The sequence below is a fragment of the Podarcis filfolensis genome (genome assembly GCF_964270895.1).
Source record: "Podarcis filfolensis genome assembly, chromosome: 17".
Lineage (NCBI taxonomy): Eukaryota > Metazoa > Chordata > Lepidosauria > Squamata > Lacertidae > Podarcis > Podarcis filfolensis.
In genome coordinates, this window is record NC_139621.1 from 21,272,989 (window position 1) to 21,294,646 (window position 21,658).

Consider the following 21,658-nt stretch of genomic DNA (forward strand, 5'->3'; position numbering starts at 1 on the left):
CTTGTCACTTTGATCCCTCTCTGCTATTCCATGTCTTATACATTTTGAGATATAAGATGACATACATTGGGAGGACCATAGCTCGATGTTAGAGCATTTGCTTCGCATGCAGAAGATTCAATCCCTGTCAATCCAGGTAGCGCTAGAAAAGATCCCGTCTGGAATCCTGGAGAGCCACTGCCACTCGGTAGTATTCAGACAGTACTGAGCTAGATGGAACAATGGTCTGAGTCAGGACAAGCAGCTGCTTATGTTTCTACTTCTAACATTAGAACCTCAAAATCTGTATAATGTGTTATCTAGGCATTACTCATCTGTTTTTGGAAGCTAAGTTTAATGCTGGTTGACCTGATACTAGCCTGCATTTATTGTTGTAAAGAAGAAGAAGAAAGTGAGAGTGATGAATTTAAATTCATTATATGCAACAATATAATGGAGAAAATAGTAATCAAACTATTAAAAATGGAGTTGCAAATAGTAATTACAAAGATGGTTGCCATGCAACTGGAAGGATTCCTACGAACACTGCACGCAAATCCATTTGTTAAGTATGCTGATATTTTGCCTTGACCTTTTCCAGTTATACACCTGACCAGACAGTCTGCCGGTGGATTTGCGAGGATGATAGCATTAAAGGTACATTATGGGCTGGGGGAAGGAGGTGGTGGAGATGAACCTGTTGTGCTATTTTTTTTTACTAAATATAGTAAAACGATTTTCATTGTATTCAAAAGGTTAGTTCATGTGCTAAAAATTAAAAGAAAAAAGCAATTCACATAGAGATGGTTTTGTCAGTACAGATTATTTCCCCATTATAAATAAAGGGGCCCAATCCAATTAATCCTGTGTTGCACGCCAGCCCGATCTCCGAGCAGTCCACGATTCCAGGGGTTCAGGGGTTTGGTTTCCTCAGAATGAAGCACAGCAGAGACTGTGGTGTCTTTTTGATATATGGAGCCATATATACAACCTGAGCCTACAATGAAGGGGTTCATTGTGGGAATGTTCAGGGAGGCAGGAGAGGATATGTTGCTTAATGATATCCTTCCTGACTTGCGTTAGCAAATTCTATATCTTAGCAGAGTTTAAACATTCCCCTTTAAACGAACAGCGGTTTGCTTGTTGCAGGCTAGTTTTAGCCTCTAAATATAGGATTCGTGGTAAAATCCCCTCTTGTCCCTCTTAAAAAGAATAAATGCGACAATCTGATTAAAGTCAATATAAAAGTAGTTTACTCACATTCATTCAGTTCACAGTTAGATCCCTGAAGGCACACTTACGTTACAAAAGTATATACATATGTGAAACTATCCCATAAGGGAGTTAGTTCCCAAGTGACTGCAAACAAGGAGTCACTTCTGATGACTCATAGAAAAACAAAAAGGAGATCTGAAAAAGAGAGCGAGCGGTGTGCTCCCTGCCTTGCTAGATTAGACCACGCCTGCCTCTAGTCACATGCAAAGGAAGTTTGTTCCAGCTCAGGAGGAAACAGGGTATTTTCTCCTGGCTGGCACAAAGCGTCCACTAGAATGCCCACTCTAGGAATGCTGTACTTGACTGCTGTGTGTTTCACACCCCAATCGCCTTCTCAATCCGGCCCGCGGACGGTCCGGGAATCAGCGTGTTTTTAAATGGCCTCAGTCCTGTATACCTGAAGGAGCGTCTCCACCCGCATCGTTCAGCCCAGACACTGAGATACAGCTCTGAGGGCCTTCTAGTGGTTCCCTCACTGTGAGAATTGAAGTTAAAAGGAACCAGGCAGAGTGCCTTCTCCGCAGTGGCACCCACCCTGTGGAACGCCCTCCCATCAGATGTCAAGGAAATAAACAACTATCTGACTTTTAGAAGACACCTGAAGGCAGCCCTGTATTGGGAACTTTTTATGTTTGATGTTTTAGTATGCTCTGTGAGCTGCCAAGAGTGGCTGGGAGGACCCAGCCAGTTGGGCAGGGTATTTAATAATAGTAATAATAATAATAATAATAATAATAATAATAATAATAATAATAATATCATCTGTTCTACAGAGCTGCATACAGCATACAAATAGAATATTTCTCTAATATACAAAACTCACCACACAAGAGTGTCACTAGCATTATGACTTAGTAAGCTGCTCTGTTGCCAAAAATGCAGATGTATGATTTGGGTTGAAAGTATGACCCACTGTATAGGATATAGACTATTTTCGTGGCTCATTTATTTCATATAGAGGGAAACAGTCACATCACGATCGGAGTGGAAGAATTTATTGAGTTTCAGGGGAAAAAATAAACTGATCTAATAGATAGGAATATCCCTAGGCTATGAAAAGATTGGGATGTATAAACTTCACAGTGCCCTGTGCTTCTCTGAAAATTGAGATTGAAATCTCAGAAAATGGAGGGAAAATGTTTATCCAATATAGGCATTATAGAAAGAAATAAGTCATCTTTGTGACACAGATACATTAGATTTTAGCAAATCTCACACTCTTCAGGTAAATGTTTTTCCCCTCCCAGTAACCAGGTTCACCCTTAGCAATAAAGCTTATTAGATTATGCAGTATATCATACGTCCACGATGAAAAGATTATGAACCTACACACCCAGTACATATTATGAGGTGTTAGAAATGTATTTATAGATGATTAAGGCTGGAATCCTGTACTCTCTTACCTGGAAGTAAGCTCTGATGAAATCAACAGGGCTTACTTCTGAGTTGCCATCTATTGAATTGTCATGCACATCTGCTTATTTCATAGGCAGGGACTGCCTGAAGAATTTTGAGGTGAAAGTCAAAAAATTTTTGACGGGGGAGGCATTTGAATATGATGGTTTTTTTTTTCTCTCCAGAGTCTCTTCTTATCATTTTCGAATTTTATATTCAAGACATCAAAAGAGTTGCCCCCTTCTCTTCTAAGGAAATGTATACTTAATTCTCTTATTAGGTTGCAAAAAAAATCTCTCTTGCTATCTACTCTACTACTTTTGCTTTAAATTTCAGAACTGTGCTTCACATTCTCACTTAGTTCTGGGTTTATCCAGAGCTTCCCGACTGTCATACCATATTACAGATTGGGAACCACATGTTTGACAGTTTCTGCACATAAAATGCTCCCTGCACATAGAAAAATAAGCACAGACTTTGTCATTGACATGCGACTTTTCTTTTTCATGGCTGAAATGTAAACGAATTACAAAATGAAATGTTCTGCTGTTGCAGTCTGAAATGGATCTGTCCTCTTTGAATACATGGATGATCCACTCTCTAATGATGGCCCATTCCTATGGCCATCTCATTATGTGAAGCCATAGTCAATAAGGTTTTCATGCTCTATCAACAGGCCTGCATAGACATTGCTATAGCTTAGTTTCCACATTCACTTGCACCCATGGCTTTTCATTTTTTAAAAAAATGGCTGCCATGGCTGAGGCAGTCATATGATTGAAAATCATTCCCTTCCACCTGCCCAAATCCAGTTATGAAAGTTCAAGGTTAGAGATGGGGAGTGTAAATTCACACTCACTTCCACTCTGATTTACAAATAAACACTGAGTTTATGCAGTCCAAGACAACGCTTAAGTAATGGCATATCAACTTAGCAAAACAATAAAGTAGGGAACAAGAGATCATCTATAATCTTCCAAACAGCCATATTTAATTTCATTATGCAGCTCAACCACCAAGCCTAAGACAAGGCTTGTATGCTTTTGTGTTCCATTCTAATCAAACACTTCATTTATTTTTATTAAGATTAGAATCTTACCTCAACCTTGTGAACCGCAGCTCCTGTTGAGAAAGAGAAAGAGAATTGTAATTTTATTTTATTGTATAGTATTCACCGGTTATTTTATAAAAGGCTAACCCCCTGATTTGATATTGTGCATAAAAAAACCAATCAGGCAAAGATCCTTTGTCAACTATCCAAGTTTAATCCAACAATATTTTTTTGTTTTTTGTTTTTAGTGGAGAGAACATATTTGGGCGTCGTCCATGCCCACCATGTGCACCGTGCCCAGAGAGTTTGCCATAGGCCAGAAAAAGTCCACTTCCTGCCCCTTGGTGTACACTGGTGGCCACACATGGATACAAGAATCATTTTGTGCCATAGTGTAAAATGGAAAGCCTGCAGCCTTCTACCCTTTGCTTGGTCAAGGAAGACAATCTCAGTGTGGTGCAGTGGTTAGAGAGTCAGATTAGGATGTGTAAAGCCAGGATTAAAATCCCTACTTGGACATGAAGCTCCCTGGGTTGTTGTGGAGATTAATGGAGGAGACAGAGAATATGTATACCACCCTGAGCTACTTGGAGAAAAAAGTGGGATATAAATGCAATAACTCTTGCTGCCCCGGTAGCAGAAACTGAGCAATATCATCTTCGGCTCAAGCACTTGCACCTAAAGACCACGGACTGGAAGCAATTAGATGCCAGTTTAGTACACTGGCCTACAGAAGGCACTTAATTCCAGTCATTCTCTGAAGTCACAGAAAATGAACTTTATTAACCATATAATAGGTAAGAACAGCATCACCATGATTTATTTATTTTTAATTAATTTGAGTGGTATTCAACAAAGTAGTCCAGCTACAGCAAGGACATTTGGCTGTGCAGTGGAACTTTGTCCCCAATGCCCTCTAAATCTGTTTTGGGTGCTCCTGCAACCTTCCAGAGTAGATTCAGGGGGATGCAGAGAGGGAAGAGGAGAGGAGAGGAGGATCTATGATCTATGATCTTTGATCCATGGAAATCCTTGCACTAGCAGAAGTGCTTTATTGAATACCACACTTTATATCTCATAAAGGCATAAGTCTGCAATAATAACCTCACTTACTTTGGAGTAAGTCCATTGAATTCAATAGGACTTACTTCTGAATGTGCATGGTTAGGATCGCACTGCTTGCCATTAAATGGATATACAGTCATACTTTGGTGTCGAACGGAATCCGTTCCGGAAGTCCGTTTGACTTCCAAAAATGTTCACAAACCAAGGCACAGCTTCCGATTGGCTGCAGGAGCTTCCTGCTCTCAGTCGGAAGCTGCAGAAGTCATGTTGGACGTTCGGGTTCCAAAGAATGTTTGCAAACCGGAACACTCACTTCCGGGTTTGCAGCGTTCAGGAGCCAAAACATCCGAGTTCCAGAGCGTTTGACAACCAAGGTACGATTGTAGTCCATTTTTATTATTCAGAGTTCTATGAAACAAAACATAATTGTTCTCAGACACTAATTTGCCATATTTTAATTGAGAAGCTGCAACAGAGTGAGTTGGCTAATAAGCCTTTGCCATTAGAAAATGGCTATTTAAAGTTCTCAAATGTGTGACTAATATGGCACCTGGATCACTTTTTGTTTGCATTATTATTCTACCATGAATCAGTAGTTTTGTTTATTGCTTCTAGAAATACAACTTTGTACTGTAATTTGCAATAAAAGATCATATTTCTTGAATAAGGCTTGCAACCTTTACTGAAATAGTATGAAGAAAATTGAGCTTTCGGCAGAAAGATCGCTTTATATTTATACAACATATAAATAAGGTGAAAATTACTTTCCTTCCTATTAACACCTCCACTGGAGACCACTAACAAAATGCTTCATTATATCCACTCACTGACTCAATTAAACTTGAGGTGAAATCATGTCAGAATGATTTTCCGTAACTTGAGGAAAACAATACAATTTTTCTTCTTCTGGGGGGTTGGGTTGAAAGACCAATAAACATAGGCAGAAGAAGTTCTTTTCTGCACATTTATTTCATCTGAAGACAGAAGATAAAATATATTTACAATGTTATGGGGGCGGGCAAGAGCCTCCTAAATATGTTATGATTTAGTAAAAGTTACAATTAACCAAGGTTTGATTAAACTTTGCCAGACATGGAAACTCCATGGATCCAGTTATGCTAAGGAGCCAAGCTAGTTCAGCAAAGCTAGCAGAATGGGCCATTAATAAGGAACAAAGGCCACTGATGGCCCATCAAGGGAACCATCAGAGATCAAGACTGCCAGGCAAAAGGGAGTGGGGCCCCTTCTTTGCTGGGTTTATACATAGAATCATATAATTGTAGAGTTGGAAGGGACCCAGAGAATCATCTAGTCCACCCCCTGCAATGCAGGAATATGTAGGTGTCCCATATGGGAATCAAACCTGCAACCTTGGCGTTGTCAGCATCACATTCTAAGCAACTGAACTATCCAGGGGGAAGAAGAAGAAGAACAAAAAGAAGAATAAGAAGAAGAGTTTAGACTCCCCTTAAGGAGTCTCAAAGTGGCTAACATTCTCCTTTCCCTTCCTCCCCCACAACAAACACTCTGTGAGGTGAGTGAGGCTGAGAGACTTCAGAGAAGTGTGACTAGCCCAAGGTCACCCAGCAGCTGCATGTGGAGGAGCAGGGAAGCGAACCCGGTTCACCAGATTATGAGTCCACCACTCTTAACCACTACACTACACTGGCTCTCAGGTGCAAAGGCCAGGTTTAGGGTTTCAGTTTTGAATGAAGTAGCCTAGGAGAAGGTCCTTGGAGTCAGTTAGCAGTAAGAAGGAGAAGGAGTGGCAGAACTCCAATACAGCTGGGACACATCAAATAGACACAGAGGATGGCGTTGTTGTTGCCTTTGTATTCATTGCTGCCCTTATGGGGGGAGCCAGGCTACCATAGGATAGGAATGCCCTGCAAATCTCTCCATCTAAGTGCAGGTGTAGCATATGGGAGGCATTCATCTGTTTCAGGCAACAATAGAAGAGTGTGCCTTTGGGAGTGAAGTCAAATCGTTGGAGAGTTACAGTGCCTGCTGTTGCTGTAGAGACCAAAATGGGAGAGCCAACAGGAAAGAAAAGTGGGAGGCATCTAAGGAAACTGGTGTGGCTTCATAAGGAGCTTACAGATGAGCTGAGATTTAAGAAGGGCATGCATAAGAATTGGAAGAAAGGAGAAATCCCCCAAAAAGAGTACACACAAGTAGCCAACAGTTGCAGAGTGAATGTCAGGTGGGCTAATGCTTAGAATGAGCTCAGTGTCAGGAGTTTAGCCTACACTCGAGTAGGACCCTGGCAGAGACACATGCCCAACTGGCATGTTCCCTCCCTCCTGGTCGATTGTTCCCGCCCTCCTGGTCAATTGTTCAGGAGCTTCAAAAGCTTTCTTCAGCCCGAATATCATAGCGACCAACGGACATCAGCACACTTAGGGATCCGCAGAGTTTGCGCATCATGTCTGACAGACCTCAGCAACTCAGCATTTTGGCTAATCTACTTTATTTACATATAAACACACATGGAGCACTGCAACATGGCTCCCCCTCTCTCTACCACCAGACAGCAAAGAGAAAAAGAACAAAGGACAATAGTCCCACTTCACGGAACACGGTAACACAAACATCCTGTCTCCGTCACATCCGACTCTGTGGAGTCAAAACATATACCGTCATGTGAAAGACAACAATCCCATGACTGCAATCATGGGGCAGGAATTCTAACACTCAGGTCCTGCAAGAGAGGTTAAAAATAATTTCTAAAAGGTTTCTTTGGCTATGTTCAAAGCAAAAGGAAGAACAAGCAAGTGGTAGGTCTTCTGCATGAAGAAGATGGAGAAATACTATTGAGTGAAGGGTAGGACTCAAACTAAGGGCTTCAAGTTATAAGAAAGGAGATTCTGACTAAATATATGGGAAAACTTTATGAAGGAGATGTTCAACGGTAGAACAGTCTCCCTTGGGAGGTTGTAGACTCGCCTTCCTTGTAGGTTTTTAAACAGAGGTTGGGTAGCCATCTGTCATGGATGCTTTGGCTGAGATTCCTGAATTGCAGAGGGTTGGACTAGATGACCTTTGGGTTCCTTCCAACTCTAAGATACTATGATTCTATGATAACACTCTTTGGAATTCATGCCGTTGGGTTTGTGTTGAAGAAATGGTGTGGTGGCTTAAAAATATAGTCCCTGTGACATTTTAAATCAGAAATAGCTTTCTCTGTTGCCTAATTTCCCTCTAGAACCTGGAGAGGTGAATCAGAAGGATACTGACATCAGTTGAAATAAAGTTTTACATTGTCTTTTATTGCACAAGTGGGAATCATAAAGCACCTGACAGATTGAGGAATCAGGGATGCTCTGAAAGGTGTTAAAATATGGTATAAAAATATCTTTATAGTGATTAGCATGAGCAGTTAAGGTGAGGTAGACATGTTTTAAGATTTATAGTGGAACATTAGCCATTTGCTTTAACTATGAATTCATCAATTGCCTAGCTCTAGTCTTTTCACATAAATGACTTCTAAAAGGCAGGAAAAGGAAAAGACGTAGAGAACAGCTACCACAGTAGAAGGATTGTGCATCAGCCATCTTGTTTCTAAGAAAAAGTGACATATTCTAATGAATGGCATGTATATTTATCTAGGACAACAGTCTGAATTTCAAGTATGAACGTATACCAGCTTGAACCAAGAACCTATTTTTTCCCCGTTTACAATTATACAAATGTCAAAACACTGACTTTTCATTTGCATTGCTGTTTGCAGGAAAACAACAAAAACACAAGTATACTATGTGTTGTGTGAAAAACTGCCTTATATATTTAAATCAATCTCATGAACTGTCAGCTACTTCCAAAGTTTCCATTTGAGAGAGGGGGTTGAAAAATACTAATGCTGTACAATATTATCTCACTGGGAGACCAAGATATTGGAATGCTATTTGCTATTTATTTCTCAGGATACAATTACATGATCAAATCATGCTTCTGTACCACTTTACAAGATGGGTAGAAGTGAACACACACGCAAAACACTGGCTGTACAGAAACATAAAGTGCATGTTTGCTTTCGTTTTTTCATTTTTTTATTTGTAAAAAACCCTCATCTGAAAATGTCCTTGTTTTATATCTAGCTCAATTTATATTTTTGAACTAGATGTAGACATTGTTGTAATCAGCCCCTAAATTTCATTCACATTCAAGCACTCCATTTACGGAGAGATATTTTCAAGGGTCTCTCGGTAGGATGCTGAAATATCCTCTTCAGAGTACCTGTGTTTCTTCTACATGGATGTAAACAAAAATATATCTACCTAAAAAAGTGTACTCAGAAATCAGAACCATGTTTGCATAAAAATGTGTATGAATTGCCATACCGAACTGTTATGCACGGAATTAATAAAATAACAAGAGATGCTTGCTTGTTGGAGGATATCAGAGGTGACGCCGCAAAGGGTCATACATAAAAGATTATCCAGGGCTTCTAATGAAGATTGGTACTGTGGATAAGCATCTAATTACAAACGTAGGAAAGCTCCTCAGAATGTAACTGTTTGCTCCTAGACACCCGTTCTGTCCTGCTACTCAGCGAGAGGAAATAAACTGCATTTCCAGATGGAGCTATTCTGGAAATTAGAAATTCATTTGGAATGGGGAATCTAGCATTTTAAGCTGAAATGAGGATGCAGTGATTTATCATAGCTCAGCAGCAGGCGGTTCCTGACTCAATCCCAGCCATCTTAAAGGATCACTTAAAAGGATCAAGTGAAAAGGATCTTTGACTGAAGCTGGACATATGCCCCAGGGCTCCCCTGTCCTCAAGTTTCCCAGGAAAAAGAAGAAAATCTGGAAAATGCCCTGCCTCCACCATCCTTCAACGCTCCAAACCATCCCCTTCACCCCAGCTTCCTCAAACATTCCACCTTCCCTTCTCTCATTCATTGGCAGGGCATGACAGAAAATGGAAAGTGGAGATTTCCCTTCTTCCAGCCCTCCCTTTCATAATCAATTCTATGAAGCTTCAGGAGTTCTTACAACTGTTTGGTAGTACCGTATTGGCCCAAATATAAGCTGCACACAAATATAAGCTGCACCTTTAAAATTGGAGGGGGGAGGGGAAAAAACACCCGAATATAAGCCACTCCCTTCCTCACTGCTCCTGGCTGCATACTGGGGTTGGGGTTGGGGTTGGAGCCGTACTGCGTTGCTGACGGCCTTTCCTCTTCCTCACTCTCTCCCTTCTCGGCCTTGCGGGAGAAGATGGGGGCACTGGTGTACGAAGGGTGTGTGTGGAAGCATGCCACACCGGGTACCATTTGGGGAAAGTGTGCCATCGTAGCCGCCCCCGGGACACGCAACCCCAGGACACAGGCCATGCCCCCACGGGCGACGCACCACACCCCCAGGACATGCACGATGCCCCCATGCACTGCGCACCACGTCCCCATGGGTGATGTGCCACGCCCTCGGGACGCGTGCCAGCCACCCCCCTGTCTGTTCTTCGCTCCAGGGGCCGCAGCATGTTGCTCTGCTACTGGACGGGGGACTACGCATGGGGCAGGCACTGCTATGCCGCGCTTCTGGCTGCATACTGTAAGGTCGTGAATATAAGCCACACTTTAACTTTTCAAGGTCGGAATTTGGGAGAAAAGTGAGGCTTATATTCAGGCCAATACGGTATTTCTAATATGCACATATATTTGGAAATTCTACAATAAACCACCTACAGCATCAACATTAACGGTTTTATTGACCAAACAATCCACCCGTATATCGGGATTCAACTAGGAAATGTGCAGTTTTCCTTAAGATGCAAGGTGCATTAATCACATTAGGTCTACTCTGAGTATTTGTCAAATACGACCCAGAATGTTTTACTATCGTATAAAAGCAGAGGCAGCCCATTGTCTTCTGGGCCACCAGACCCAAAATGCCCAAATGCCTCTCCTGAAGCCATTACTGATAGTTCTGCTGTGGTCTAAACCACTGAACCTCTTGGGCTTGCTGATCAGAAGGTCGGCGGTTTGAATCCCCATGATGGAGTGAGCTCCCATTGCTCTGTCTCAGGTCCTGCCAACCTAGCAATTCAAAAGCAAGCCAATGCAAGTAGATAAATAGGTACTGCTGTGACGGGAAGGTAAACGGCATTTCCGTGCACTCTGGTTTTCTGTTGCACCAGAAGCGGTTTAGTCATGGCCACATGACCCGGAAAGCTGCCTGTGGACAAACACCGGCTCCTCCAGCCTGAAAGTGAGATGAGCGCCGCAACCCTGTAGTCGTTTTTAACTGGACTTAACCGTCCAGGGGTCCTTTACCTTTTTTACCTTTTACCAGCAAAACTTCTTTTTCAAGTAGCAGAAGATGAGGTAGAGAAGGAGCCAGGGGAAGTGGAAACAGGGAAGGGGAGATAGGAAGTCTCCTAGCAGAAACCTTCTCCTTTCTTTTCTCAGTATCTTCTTCACTCATAGCTTTGTACAGTGGCACCTCGGGTTACAGACACTTCAGGTTACAGGCTCTGCTAACCCAGAAATAGTACCTCAGGTTAAGAACTTTGCTTCAGGATGAGAACAGAAATCATGCGGTGGTGGCGCAGCAGCAGCAGGAGGCCCCATTAGATAAAGTGGTGTTTCAGGTTAAGAACAGTTTCAGGTTAAGAACGGACCTCCGGAACGAATTAAGTTCTTAACCCGAAGTACCACTGTATGTGCAAAAAATCAAATACACTTACAATACCAGATCTCAGGAAAAAGTGAGTGGTTTTGTCCAAGCATCTACCATGGGGTTTGTTAATTAATTAGAGAATTGTGTTTTTGCATAGGGTAAGTTGAGTAAGTTAGTTGAGTAAGTTTAAACCATGCACATTTGGTGAGTGGTTTGTGTGCATGTGTGTGTGTTCAGGACTCTACACCTCTGCACCTCTTAATCTCATATGTAGGATGGAAGAGAACCGTTGTCCAATGCATCATTATCCAATGTCAAAAATACAGTAGGAATGTAGCTTTCTACATTCACTTTTTTCCTTAGGAGAAGGAAAGCATGCACACATCTCCATGTATGCTGCAATGTCATTCCTTATGTACCATTGGAACTGTTTGTACACGTGTATTTTACACGCTTTAGCCCCAATAAAACTGTAATGTAAGTACAAGTGATTAAAAGACTTACAAAAATGATATTTTTTAAAAAAAATAGGAATTCAAACATAATTTATTCTATGGATGAAAGAATTGTTTTTCATCTTGAATTTGTTTTATAACTTGAATTTATTTGAATCACATTTTTTTTCTTTTTTGCAGGCAATGAACCACGCTGTGTTAATTACTGGTACTGAGCAAAAGAAGAAAAGCCAATTTCATATTCTTTGATAAATCATGTTTAAAACTACACACTGGGTGGTATTTATGTACTCGCAGCCTCTGTTAAAAAAAAAAATCAGAATGCTTTGCATTGTAAATAAATAATAAATGGTTCTTAATATTTAAAACTGAAGCAGTAAAAATAAAACCAGTATTTGCATAATTTGCAAGGTTAACTCCGGGACACCTCCTAACATTAAATAATATTGAGTGCTTTACTAAAAGTTGTGTGTTGGAAACAGCATGCGACATTATTCCCAGACATTTATCTATAAATAGGTATTTCATGTGGAAGATTTTAAAAGTGCTTTGAAATTGACCACATTTTATTCCTAACAGTGAGGAGGAAGGGGGGTGGGGCAGAGATAGGCATGCACTGTGAATTTTCTTGGCCTAAAATGGTTAAGAAAACAAGACTGCACAGCAGTGAGATACTGTACCTTTTCCTAAAAATCAAGTATGCAACTGTGAATAAGGAGACTGGTTTGGATTGTAACTAGGAGTCAACAAACAGAAGGGATCCTTTTTACAGATGGCCCTGAAATCTTATGGAAGATTCTGCTGTCAAATGGGTAATTTTTACTGTTTTCCTCCTTTCACTGCAGCCCCCTACCCTACCCCACACTGCTGCTGAAGGCTCCCGGAACAGAATGGGCAGAGTGGATCAAGTTAAGGTCACCTCCACCTTTCCACTTGTGGAAGTGTCTTATGGGCAGATAAGTCCACTCGCGGGGTGGTCCCACCAGTGGAAGCCAAGTTAGGATCCAACAATAGTTTTACAGGCCTTCTTTTCAGTTAAATCACTGCTCCTACTTCTGAAGGTGCTCAAGTGGATGAAAAGCAAGTGCGACGCCAGACATTCTTAGCAAACTCTACTTATCTCAATTTGAAAGTGGCCTGTAAAAGGTAAAGGTAAAGGACCTCTGGACTGTTAAGTCCAGTCAAAGGTGACTATGGGGTTGTGGTGCTCATCTTGCTTTCAGGCCGAGGGAGCCGACGTTTGTCCATAGACAGCTTTCCGGGTCATGTGGCTAGCATGACCAAACTGCTACTGGTGCAACGGAACACTGTGACGGAAATCAGAGCTCACGGAAACACTGTCTACTTTCTCGCCGCAGTGGTACCTATTTATCTACTTGCACTGGTGTGCTTTCAAACTGCTAGGATGGCAGGAGCTGGGACAGAGCAACGGGAGCTCACTCCGTCATGCGGATTTGAACCGCCGACCTTCTGATCAGCAAACCCAAGAGGCTCAGTGGTTTAGACCACAGTGCCACCTGTGTCCCTATAAAAGTGGCATATAAAGGGCCTTTGCTACCTGATGGATAATCAAGGACAAGGAATGTGCTACCCTTCTGGGCTTTCTCAGGTGTTGTGGCATCTTCCTGGACCAGTTGTCTGGTATAGATTTCAGTGATGTTTTGCTCCAGTGGTTTGGTTCTGACTTAGCCAATTCTAGAAGGTGGTGCTGAATAAATATTTTTTCCCTGCTATATGCCATTTATTTCACAAATTATTCTATGTGCTCTTAACTTGAGGTTTTCACCTAATTTGGCACCATCTGTGAAATGTCACTAGTCTTATTCAGACTCTCACTCTTTTCACTTCACTTAGATTTTTATTTTTATTTTTTTGCTCAAGTTGGAGGCTCAATTCCCCCCCCCCCCTTTAAGAAAAGCTTGTGGCAGCTGAGGTAGGTGCTATTAAAAAACCCCACAATACACATTTATTTAGCCCCATAGAAGCATTATATGTGCTTTCCTCAAAGTTTTCTAGGTGTTTTTCACTGCTGGAAATGTCAAAGTCGCAACAACAACAAAATAAGTTTAGGCAAAATTAGTGACTCTATCCAATGGTGACTATGAAAATTCTTTCATTGCATTTCTTTTTCTGCCTACATATCCAGATATGCATCTTTATTCTCCTTCTACCATGATTTTATGTCGTTTTCTGATAAAGAGTCTTTGTATTTAGACATTTGTAAATTGTTATTTATTCGTAATTTGTTATGTTTGTTAAACTAAACTCTCCTTTAAAGAGCCCTTAATATCAAAGTAACGTGAATCATTATGGCAATAATTACCTCAAAAATGCTATTATTTACAGACATAACAATGTTTCTTCACTTTTTATTGTATTACCTGCCTGAACTGCTTGTCCAGCCAAGCTCCTAATTTTCATTGCTTTCATGTTATTGTTCCTTGTCATATGGAATGCTCATAATAAGTCTTTCTAAGTATTAGGAGGGAAGCAGTGCTGTGAATACTGTGATTTGACTATTACTCATGTCCTCCATTAGCTCACGGATAGTTTTTCAGTTTCCTATAGTACAGAGGATCTAATAACCATACAGCTACTTTTGAAAATTAGTTTGAAAAGTGGATTATAAATAACTAAAACAAATGAATATGGGAACACACTCTATGTCTCTTATATTGTGGCATTAGTATTCATTCCACCATGAGACAGCCGCAAATCAAGATTTCTTAAACAACTTTTGGAACACTATGAGAGAATGAAGGTTCATCAACAAGTATTTGTAAAAAACTATTTTTTTATTAAAAATATAATAAGGAAACCCTGTCTCAATCCCAAACACAAGTTGTTGTTGTTTAGTCGTTTAGTCGTGTCCGACACTTCATGACCCCCATGGACCAGAGCACACCAGGCACTCCTGTCTTCCACTGCCTCCCACAGTTTGGTCAAACTCATGTTCGTAGCTTTGAGAGCACTGTCCAACCATCTCATCTTCTGTCGTCCCCTGCTCCTTGTGCCCTCAATCTTTCCCAACATCAGGGACTTTTCCAGGGAGTCTTCTCTTCTCAGGAGGTGGCCAAAGTCTTGGAGCCTCAGCTTCAGAATCTGTCCTTCCAGTGAGCACTCAAGGCTGATTTTCTTCAGAATTGACAGGTTTGATCTTCTTGCAGTCCATGGGACTCTCAAGAGTCTCCTCCAGCACCATAATTCAAAAGCATTGATTCTTCGGCGATCAGCCTTCTTTATGGTCCAGCTCTCACTTCCATACATCACTACTGGGAAAACCATAGCTTTAACTATACAGACCTTAATGGAAAACCTGTGTCAGTCGCAAACACAAGTACTGGCAGGTAAAAACCTATACAGGCAGTTAGTACATCTCCTGCCTATAGCTAAGGGGCCAAACTACAAAGAAATTCTGTCACCCAAGCTGGCATAAATTGAGGCAAATAGCCATCCTCCCAGAAGGAAAAGCCATTGGTGTGTTACTTGGCAGTTGCCAGCCACCCCTGCTGTCCAGCATTTAGCGGGTGACTCCTTCTAGGCCCTGTGTACATCAAACCAAGCAGCTGACAATAAGAGGTGGTCTATGAAATGGTCTCTACCCAACAAGCCTCACAGTACTGATCACATACTACTTCACCTGCCCGCCACAAAGAAGCCAAACTGCCAAATAGCAACCCATGCCATCATAAGCCAATCAAATTAACAGTGTTGTGGCGTTGGCAAAAAAAGGGGGGGATTGACAATCAAGATGTACTCCAAAAATTCCTACTTAGCCCTGTATGGCTACTGGTAAGCCCACAAGGCTCAAAGGGCACATGGGATGCCAATCACAAAGAAGCTGTGGAACAAAATATTAAGGGGAGAAGCTGCAGTTTATAAGTTCTGGAGCCGACTGCCGCTTCGCAGGTAAGATTCACCTTCTGTTGTGTGGGTAGGACGGTCCCTCCCTTTACCTGACCAATCCCCTGGCCACGCCTCCCCAGGCGGGATTGGGCAATTGGCTGAGGTAGGCGGAGACCTCCAGGTATCCAACCTGGGGAGGATGAAGGCAGCCCAAACTACCAGGAGTCACACTGGGATCTGGAGGCTGCGCGCGACCACGCAAAAGGCGCCCCTATTTGATGCGGAGAGCGGTCATTTTATAAGCATCTTGCTCCTGCAAGCCTACTGGCCACTCAAGGCCATGTGACGAGTCCCTCGCCGCCTCCTGTTGGGAAGAAGTCATTCTTCCTTTCTTTCTTGGGATGAAGCAAACTCGTTCCCAAATGAATTGTTGGGAGAGATCTACTGCTTGAAATAGCTTAACAGGGTGGATAGTCATTTACTTCACAAGTGGCTGCTGGAGATGCTATGCACCTCATTCGTTTCTCCAGCAAAACCCTCCAGCAAGGAGCAGCAGTATGCCTGAAGTATGTCCTGGTTCAACTTTTTGCTAGACTCTGTGAGCTCCTAAAGACCCATCCACCTTTGAAAATGAAATTATCTAAAAGCTTCAACAAGCGGACAGGCACTACAAAATGGAATATGTGGAAAGCTTCAATTTTTCTTGACACACAAACACATACACACACACACACACAAATTAGCACAATACTCTCCCCTCAAATATATGAAAAATAATTTAAGAGTGTTGTTTTCTCCGCGGTTTGCTCCATTTTACAATCTATTTTCTGTTTGGGAAATGGTGGAGATACTAACATGTGCAGGAGAAAGATATGACAATTTTCATAATGAAATTTATTGTATACTGGAAAACAAAAGAAGCAAGACTTCACTTTCCCCAAACATTTAAATGGCTGCAGGAACCGAGATTCCATTATTTTAATGGACCTGAATTTGTATTCTGAGTCGGTATACTGAATAATATGAAAGAAGAAATGGGTTCATTCCTGCATCATTCATTATGCAAGTTGTATAAATTTATGTGGAGTATAAGAACAACAACAATAAAGACCAGCTAGTCCACACAGTTTTGTACCCATGTAAATCTGTTGTTCTTTATATAACGTTATGGCCAGCTCAGTCGATCTTTAACAACTTTGCATACTTAGGCTAAAATTTATGTTGAGCAAGATGAAAGAAAAACACACAGTAAAGTGTTATGATCACTGGATACGTCTTTTCTAATGAAAACGTATATCTAAGAAAAGTACTTTGACAACGATTTCCCTGAAGTCCATTTTGCTCTTATAGTGGACGCATTGGTTGGAATTCATCCCATCCAGTAGTGTAAGTATTGATTCTTGGACTTGTCTTCTCTAATAGAGCTAGGTGTCAAAGCTGAAGCAGATGCAATGCAAATTTGGACAGCAGCATTTGACCTGAAATCATCTGAGGAGCAAGGTAAGAGGGGCAAGAATTGCCTCACTTCAATCTGCAATGCTATGAACAGATTTGCCTGTCACAATTTATGAGAAAGGAGGAAATGTTGCACACACAAACCCCATGTTGATACGGAGACTCTGCCTGTATGCTCCAAGGAGAAGCAGCTTATCCTTTGTCTTCATTCTCTCACCTGCTTCTCTTCTGCTCCTACCTTTGTCCATTATTCCCTCCCATCCATTCCATCCTGCTCACTGTTGAAAATTCGTGCAAACGGGAAAGCACAGGCCATTTCAATCTTGTGGGAGCATGCAAATATACTCCACACACATCCCCCAATAAAGATAGTCAAAAGAAATTTCTGTCTAGAAATTTGCCTTTCCAGAAAGACAAACTCAGCACACACACATATTTAGGGACAGCTGAGTGACCCTGGTCTCACAGGTACAGAAAAGGGAAATGAACATCAGATGGAGAATCAGAGAGAGGTGAGAAAATCAATGGCATATGTGTTGCAGAAAAGTGCCTTCTTTCTTGTCCTTTCAGTGGAGTTTTTTTAAAAAAAAAAAAATCTCAACTGGTATCTATCTTGAATTTTATTCTTTATGTATAGTTCATGTTGTAATTTGTTTTTATACACACAGAAGCAGTGTGTGTCGCCTTAGTCCCAACCTGTCTCTAAATTGCTTACTTAATGTACAATGTAGGATTTTGACTTTTTCTTTTTAAGGCTCTAAACTATTGGATCCTCTTTAGGGGGTAGTTATTAAAGCTCTCTAAACCTGCGCTGTACTATCTGAATGAAACAATGGACCTGGGGTAGCTATATACACAGTCATAGGGAGAAAGTATTTTTGCTGCCCACATGCAGCACACAAATAAATATATGATCTGGTCACATACAGCGTCAGACCACTGGTCAATCTAACCGAGTATTCTACATAGCTGGCAGCACCTTGGAGAGTTTGTTACAGTCATTAGAGCCAATACTGGTCCAGGAGACTACAGCTCCCATCAGCCCCAGCAGGGATGATGGGAGTTGTAGTCCAAAAAAACATATTGAAGGTCACAGGGTTCCAATACCTACAACAGATGCAACAACAGACCGACTTCCTGTAAATCAGTTTCATAAGCAGTATGACAGGAAGCCAAAAAGTAAAAATAAAAAAGCCCATCAGATAACAAACTTGTCAGAACTTTCACTCAGATATTCACAGCTCATCTAAACTAATCTACTTTATTTAGAGACAAAATTCAGATAAATACAAACTCCCAGCTTCTTTTATATTTTTTAGGACACATAATCAGAGTGCACAAGATGGCACTGTGCTATGTATGTACTATGCTTCCATTTCCCTGGAGTCTTAATTTTAAAAGTAAGTCAAGCATACAGAAGGTCTGTATAACAGGATCTAGCATGCATAATGCATGGCTGAACAAACAAGTTGCTCTCTGAAAATATGGGTTAGTTTACAACTGAATAGAGAGGTGTGGTGGTGGCCTAGATATCAAGGAACTTTCTTACATCTGCATATCTTGTTGAGCTGTCTTTTATTGCCTTCTGTATGAATTAAATTAAAAAACAACAACAAGCAATTTGGATTTCAGTCCTTTTAGTAAAAGTAATATCGGCAGGATTTAGGCAGCAATCCTATACCCATCAACTTCTAAAGTAGACATGTTTAGGATTGCACTGAAAATCAGATACATCTTAAACGGGTGTCTAATTGTATAAGCTTATAACAGTACTTCACATTGAACTCAATTAGACTTCAGTGCACGTGACTGCAATTCAAGGACCACCTCTCCATATCTGAACCAACTGGGACCCTGCTATTATCATCTGACACCCTTCTTCATGTGCCCCTCCAAGGTTTTTTTGTTGTTGTTTAGTCGTTTAGTCGTGTCCGACTCTTCATGACCCCATGGACCAGAGCACGCGAGGCACTCCTATCTTCCACTGCCTCCCAGAGTTTGGTCAAACTCATGCTGGTAGCTTCGAGAACACTATCCAACCATCTTGTCATCTGTCGTCCCCTTCTCCTTGTGCCCTCCATCTTTCCCAACATCAGGGTCTTTTCCAGGGAGTCTTCTCTTCTCATGAGGTGGCCAAAGTATTGGAGCCTCAGCTTCATGATCTGTCCTTCCAGTGAGCACTCAGGGCTGATTTCCTTAAGAATGGATAGGTTTGATCTTCTTGCAGTCCATGGGACTCTCAAGAGTCTCAAGAGTAGGTTTAGGGGATGGCAACAAAAGAATGACCCTATTCAATTGTAGCTCCCCATTTGTGGAATGCTCTCCCCAGGGAAAGACATCTGGCACCATCACTACATATTGTTAGTCACCACGCAAAAGCATTTGCTTTTCATCAGCCATTGGCTTTAAATTATCTGTGCCCTTTTTGCATGAATGGGACATTTTAATCTAGTTTTTTTAAGTAAAAAACCCCAGAATGGTCTTTTAGATTTTTTTTTTTTTAATGCTTGCTTTAATGTATGTATGTGTTTGCATGTTAAAGCTGTGGTTTTCCCAATGGTGATGTATGGAAGTGAGAGCTGGATCATAAAGAAGGCTGATCGCCAAAGAATTGATGCTTTTGAATTATGGTGCTGGAGGAGACTCTTGAAAGTCCCATGGACTGGAAGAAGATCAAACCTATCCATTCTGAAGAAAATCAGCCCTGAGTGCTCACTGGAAGGACAGATCCTGAAGCTGAGGCTCCAATACTTTGGCCACCTCATGAGAAGAGAAGACTCCCTGGAAAAGACCCTGATTTTGGGAAAGATGGAGGGCACAAGGAGAAGGGGACGACAGAGGACGAGATGGTTGGACAGTGTTCTCAAAGCTACCAACATGAGTTTGAGCAAATTGTGGGAGGCAGTGGAAGACAGGAGTGCCTGGCGTGCTCTGGTCCATGGGGGTCATGAAGAGTCGGACATGACTAAATAACAATAACAAATGTGTTTCCATAAAATATGGTAAGTCACTTTGAGTTGCTGTGGCAAATAAGACTAATGAATTCAATAAATACGAATAAAATATCACCCCAAGTCATTTGTAAAAGAAGCCATGTCTTCAGGTATCTCCATTCTTGATCAATAAGAAACAATGATAGAATGAGTAGTGGAGGGGGATATTTTTTTAAAAAAATATCTCAGGGAAAAAGTAATTAAAATCAGGCTGCACTTTGCTGTCAATAATTCCAGTTTTTTCTCTTCCTCACTGCACCACTCTTTGTCACAATATGATGTAAGCCAGGGAATGAAAGTGAGGAGGCCTACCCAGACACACAGCATTCTAGAAACTTTTGACAAGGAACGGTGTTTCTTTGACTTTCAAATGCAGCGAGAATCATCTTTAATAAAATACCATTTCATCCCACCCGCAGCTTTCTAAAGTCACATCTTGATTTGTGTCAACTGAAATTCTTTGACTTTTTCATCAAGATGTTCAAATATACAGTATTTTCTTTATCTATCCAGAATTTCTATCTCATTGGGTGAAATACAAGTCAAGTGAAGTCATACTCAAGGAGAAATTATTACTTTTAAGATCCTCTGCCGTTTGGAATATAAGGAGAATGGGGGATTCATATGGAGGGAAATGATTAGTGCAAACGGGGTGGCGTGTTTGCTGAAACTTTCTGGTTAATATGGAAATGATTTTATAATAATAATGATAATAATAACAACTATTTCTTAATCACATTCAACATAGAGAAAGTTACAGCAATTTAAAATGCAGGTTAAAAGATACTGTGATTACAAGAATAGGGTGGAAAGAGATATGAATCCCCTTAAGAGCCAGTGTGATGTAGTGGTTAAGAGAGGTGGACTCGTAATCTCGTGAACCGGGTTCGCTTCCCTGCTCCTCCACATGCAGCTAGTCACACTTTTCTGAAGACTCTCAGCCTCACTCACCTCACAGAGTGTTTGTTGTGGGGGAGAAAGGGAAAGGAGATTGTTAACTGCTTTGAGACTCCTTATGGTAGTGATAAAGCAGGATATCAAATCCAAACTCCTCCTCCTCCTCCTCCTCCTCTTCTTCTTCTTCTTCTTCTTCATGCATTAAAAAGCAGAGACATCACCTTGTTGACAAAGATCCTTATAGTTAAAGCTATGGTTTTCCCAGTAGTGATGTATGGAAGTGAGAGGTGGAACACAAAGAAGGCTGATCGCTGGAGAATTGATGTTTTTGAATTGTGGTGCTGGAGGAGACTCTTGAGAGTCCCATGGACTGCAAAAAGATCAAATGTATCCATTCTGAAGGAAATCAACCCTGAGTGCTCACTGGAAGGACAGATCCTGAAGCTGAGGCTCCAATACTTTGGCCACCTCATAAGAAGAGAAGACTCTCTTGAAAAAACTGATATTGGGTAAGATTGAGGGCACAAGGAGAAGGGGACGACAGAGGACGAGATGGTTGGACAGTGTTATAGAAGCAACCAACATGAATTTGATGAAACTCTGGGAGGCAGTAGAAGACAGGA

The 21,658-nt window shown here is 41.3% G+C and overlaps 1 protein-coding gene across 31 annotated transcripts in view; it reads right to left on the reverse strand.

Moving 5' to 3' along the window:
- Nucleotides 1-21,658, reverse strand: part of PTPRD (protein tyrosine phosphatase receptor type D) — a 1,143,290-nt gene that overhangs the window by 541,313 nt on the left and 580,319 nt on the right. For all 31 annotated transcript variants that reach the window (XM_083592691.1, XM_083592680.1, XM_083592685.1 and 28 more), the window contains one exon: nucleotides 3,749-3,771. The gene's annotated coding sequence lies outside the window, so the exon portion shown is untranslated. The remainder of the gene's footprint in view (nucleotides 1-3,748; nucleotides 3,772-21,658) is intronic.